We start from the raw sequence: 6000 nt of genomic DNA on the forward strand, positions 1-6000 counted from the left end.
AAATAATAAAATAAAAAATTGATAATATTAAATATAATTTTATTATATATATTTATATTTGATGAAAAATTTATATATAAATTCTAAATTTCAATTTAGAGAGATTAAAAAATTGTCATTCTATTAACATTTTTTTTCTAATTTATTACATAAATGTATTGATACTCTTATAACTTATAACTTAATTGTAGTTTTAGTATTTTATTATATTAATACATTAATATTTTATTTTACTATAGATAACTAAACATTTATAAAAGAAATAGTGTTAAGATGTAGAGATTTTGGCCATCAATAATCATATGTACTAGACTTTAGCCTAATAACAAAGTATTTTAAGAAAGATATTAACATTTATATTATATTTTTACCTTTTCATTTTTTATTATACCCTTTTTCACATTATTATATGATGAAATGTTATTTTTTAATATATACATTAGTTAACAATCATCTTTCTTAATATAATCAATGAAGGGTGATAAAACTAATATTTATTAATATTTACAAACCCAATACTATTTATTTCCATTATTTTTTTAAGTGAATGCTAAATTTTCAGAAAATGCTTCCAAAAAATCCTATAAGAGCCAATCAAGTTCAAGTAAAATGTTTTTTTTTAAATAGATATTAAAATCTCATATATAAACATTTCAAAAATCAAAACTTCAATTTAGAAGGGAAATTAATTAGACCTAATTGATTGAGATATAAAAAATTAATCACTAGATATGTAAAAGTGATTACAATAGTATGAGCCTACGACAAATGCAATGAGAGTTGAATTAGAGATACTAAACATTGTCCTAAATAGTCTACTTAAATAAAGAGAACACTTATAAAATAACAAAATCATAGGCTAAGAACAAATATAAAATCTTATAATTCATAAAATGTATAGAAATAAAAATGTTTAATGCAACGAAGAATCTAAAATTATCATTAATTTTCAAAAACAAATATCAAAACTACTATTGTAAAAATGTTATATTAATTATCATAAAATAGGTATTAAAAAATTATAAATATTTGTATTAAATGAAAATGCAATGAAATGTTATTGATGCTTAAAGAGAAGGAAATTTATATATTATAATATTATATTAAAATTCATTAACTTGGATGTAATCTAATAAAATAAAAATATATTAAAATCTTAATTTTCCATTGTTCTTTTTAAAGTTGGGAGAACCTCATCCCTTATCCAAAACCTTCAATTTTTTAATATTAGTAGGAATATATTAACACATCAATATGGTATTATGTAATATCCACATCAAATAGAAAATGATATAATTAACTTAATTTATTGTATAATTAAATTAATATATTAGATTATCTTACATTTAAAAAATAATAATAATAAAATTTTGTTAGCCTATTCTAACCTTCTAGGTACTTCTAGCCTAGTGTTTGGTATCATATATAATTATCATGGAGATTATTTTCTTGTGCAATTGCAATATGATTCGGAATTAAATGTTTTATGTCATTTTCTAGGTGAAGATCCTCCTTGTTTTGCCATTTACACTTTGGGAGTCACTCGTCACTTTTCCATTTAAAGAAATTTTGACATTTTGAAATTTCATAAAACTTGATCAGGTCCAAATTTGTGAAGTATTCAAGTATTTTCTTAAAGGTACATTTGATGTAACCTAAGATATACCTTGATAATTTGAAAACAAAAGTTCTTGCCAACTCATTATAGTTGATGGTGTTAATATGTGCGTGCGTGCATGTGCGTGCATGTGTGTGTGTGTGTGTGTGTGTGTGTGTGTGTGTGTGTGTGTGTGTGTGTGTGTGTGTGTGTGTGTGTGTGTGTGTGTGTGTGTGTGTGTGTGTGTGTGTCTATATATCTATATATGTATGTATGTATGTATGTATGTATGTATGTATGTATGTATATGTTGTGTGTGTGTATGTATATATGAATATACATGTATATATATTCATACATATATATAAAAATGCATATACATATACATATACACACACACACATATATATACATACATATATACATACATATACATATGCGTATATATGAATCTTAATCATTCTAGCGGAACCATTAGTTGAAGTCACCACACACTATCCATACATTACAAGAAGTGGCAAACACTCTCATTGTATATTAAGATGTGTGTATATTGTTAGTGCATTGCACATTGATGGTACATTACAAAGATGTTGTACACATTGGCACATTACAGTGGTATAAGAGTTGGTGGTCTTGCTAGCCTTCTGGGTAATATTGGATGCAAACATGATCTTATTTAATAGATAAGATGGGGGAATCAAGAACTTAAATGATGAAATTGATATAAGAGCTAACAAGAGGACATAGTAACAACTTAGTGATACCTTGGTGGAAGGAGAAGAATAAGTTGGTGAGAAATTGACACATGGTCACAACACCAAATTGCTTTGAGACACTTTAATTTTTTGTAGAAGGAAGGACAAATAGAAATCATAATGGGTATGATGATAATTCTATCAATAATATGCCCCTTGTATAACATTACCACACATGCCTAATGATGCTAAAAAGAATTCTTGAAAGGATTGAACAATTTAGAGAGTAAGCTCCTAGCTTCTTAGAGATGCTAGATTAGTTTAGGAAATATTTGTTTGATGTTTAATTTGGAGTAGACCTATCCTTCAAGGATTGTGTGAATTTATGAATGAGATATTCTACCATTAGAATAATAACATGAAGTGATCATGGGTTGTTGACATTCCACTTGATGTCATTATTCTAATGGTCATAGCTCTTAGAGGGGTGACCACTAGAATATTGATGTCAATATTGACTAAAAGGGTGATATGTGTTTGTGCCTTTACCCAAAGTAGTTCCACTATTTTTCCAAAAAGTGGACTTGACTTCTTATTGGTGTCTGAAAGTGGGTATCTACTTTTTGTATGGGCATGCTCTTGCTGATGTCTTCCAAAACCTATTGGGAGAAATAAATCATTGGGAGCATCTCAAAGTATTTTTTAAGGACTCAACCATATAAAATATCTTTTATGATTAATTTTGATTGTTAATCAAAAGATATAAACAATGTTAGAAGAATAAGGGGTATGCTCACCAAGATGGTGTACTATTTAGTAGACACCAAACAAAAAAAAACCAAAAACATCAATAACCTAATTAGGTTTTATGAAATTTCAAAAAGTGGCTAGGCTTGTTACCAAGATTTTAAAAAATACATTAAAAAAAAACCGGTTAGGTTTCTAGGATGAAAAATATCTTCAAAACCCCATTAGATTATTCAATACCCGATCAGATTTTGAAGAAATAAAAATAGGCTCCACTCTGGAAGCCATAACATTCACATTCAGAGTCTGATTGATTATGTTCAAAATGTATTGGAAAGATATTGAAGAAATCTACAACATAATGCAACTAAAATAGTAGTACAAAATATTTTATTTTATATCCATTAGAATCAATCATGGTATAATATATGTTGCCATTATTTTCCAAACATGGAGCAAATAGGTAGGTAAGAGTATTATCATAGTTTTTATCTTTCTCTCACCTCTCTCCCTTTCTCACTCCCTCTATCTCTTTCTCACACATAAAATCACTAACTCATTCACTCACTAACTCCTAATCTCTCTCTCTCTCTTACTAACTCTTAACCTCTCTCATTCTCACACCAACTCCTAACCTCTCTCTCTCTCTCTCTCTCTCTCTCTCTCTCTCTCTCTCTCTCTCTCTCTCTCTCTCTCACACACACACACACACACACACACACACACACACACACACACACACACAAACACACACACACACATTATTTCCTAAAATCTCTCTCTTATTAACTCATAATCTCTCTCTTAAAAACTCCTAATCTCTCTAACTATCTCACTAAATCCTAACCCCTCTCTCTATATAATGTTTAATCCATTACCATTATCTCTCTAATTAACACCTACCCCTTATCTGACTAAGCCCTACACAACATGTTAAGCACACATATATTGTATGTAAATAGTTATATCTAGAGAAATATAAAAATACATATACATACACACATTCTCTCTCTCTCTCTCTCTCTCTCTCTCTCTCTCTCTCTCTCTCTCTCTCTCTCTCTCTCTTTAACTCCTGATATTTTTTCTCTTACAAACTCCTAGCCTCTATCTAACTCATAATTCTCTCTCTCTCTCTCTCTCTCTCTCTCTCTCTCTCTCTCTCTCTCTCTCTCTCTCTCACACACACACACACACACACACACACACACACACACACACACATCCACACACGCGCGCGCATGCACACACACACACACACACTCATTATTTCTTAAAATCTCTCTCTTAATAACTCATAATCTCTCTCTTAATAACTCTTAATATCTCTAACTATTTCACTAAATCCTAACCCCTCTCTATATATATAATGTTTAATCCATAACCATTATCTCTCTAATTAACACCTAACCCCCTATCTAACTAAGCCCTACACAACATATTAAGCACACATATATTGTATGTAAATAGTTATATCTAGAGAAATATAAAAATACATATACATACTATCTCTCTCTCTCTCTCTCTCTCTCTCTCTCTCTCTCTCTCTCTCTCTCTCACACACACACACACACACACACACACACACATTATTTCCTAAAATCTCTCTCTTAATAACTCATAATCTCTCTCTTAATAACTTCTAATCTCTCTAACTATCACACTAAATCCTAGCCCTTCTCTCTATATAATGTTTAATCCATAACCTTTATCTCTCTAATTAAAACCTACCCCCTCTTTGACTAAGCCCTACACAACATATTAATCACACATATATTGTATGTAAATAGTTATATCTAGAGAAATATAAAAATACATATACATACTCTCTCTCTCTCTCTCTCTCTCTCTCACACACACACACACACACACACACACACACACACACACACACACACACACACACACCCACACACACATTCATTTATGTACATATATAATGTACATATTATTACACACACACACATACAATTTGTGCTTATGTATTGTAACTATATATAGTATATATTATATATTTAGATATGTGTGTGTGTGTGTGTGTGTGTGTGTGTGTGTGTGTGTGTACACGTATATGTCATGTATTTCTATACATTTTAAAAATAAATTATTGATTTTTTTTGTTTATACATATGATATATTCTATTCATATATTTAATATTTCCCTCAATATTAAATTTCTATGCATGCTTTTGATATATAATATATCATATGTTCATATACTCTATGCTTAGTGTGTTTGCATATTATGAGAGCATACAATTTAATGGTTCCTTACAATATTTTTTGCATCGCTTCTTTTTGCATGAGTATGTTTGTTTTCCTTATGAGGTTGTTAGTTTTTACTACTATCCTTTCTTGTGATTGTGTCTTATTTAGGTGTGTCTTGAATTTTCTTCGTATTTCTCATCCTCTCTTCTTTTCTAACATTGATTTAATTTGTATTTTTTAGTTTCTCTTTTTTTCTTTTTTTGGAATGTGATGCTTTTGGCCCCTTCTCCAACCACCTACTCTACTATTCTATTTTTCTAACCTTGGCGTGTGTGCATTCTCTCTTGCTTTGGTCCCTTTATCTTTTGAGTCAATCTTCATCTACAACTTACTTTGTTTTGCATCTCTTGCTCTTCATCATGATGATGGATCATGTAGTGTGATTCAAAATGTTGATGGTAAAAATCTTAACACAATCAAATCCAGAAACAAATCACTACAATACAATGAATCGTGAAAATTTGATCTCTTTACTACTTACTTTTTGATTCGAAAGTTATATGGTCACACTTGAAGAGATCTCCATCATTACTTAAATACATGAGAATGACAATTGCTATATTGTATTTTGTGAGTTATTTTCTTAGTTATGACCCACATATACATGCATGAGTTTGACATAGGGAAGTTTATGAATTAATATCCATTTAGTACTAGATTGGTAATTTTTAAGGTAAATTTTCCATTAAAGTT

The sequence above is a fragment of the Cupressus sempervirens genome, chromosome 7, assembly GCF_028749045.1.
Source record: "Cupressus sempervirens isolate cs-2001-9-10 chromosome 7, ASM2874904v1, whole genome shotgun sequence".
NCBI lineage: Eukaryota > Viridiplantae > Streptophyta > Pinopsida > Cupressales > Cupressaceae > Cupressus > Cupressus sempervirens.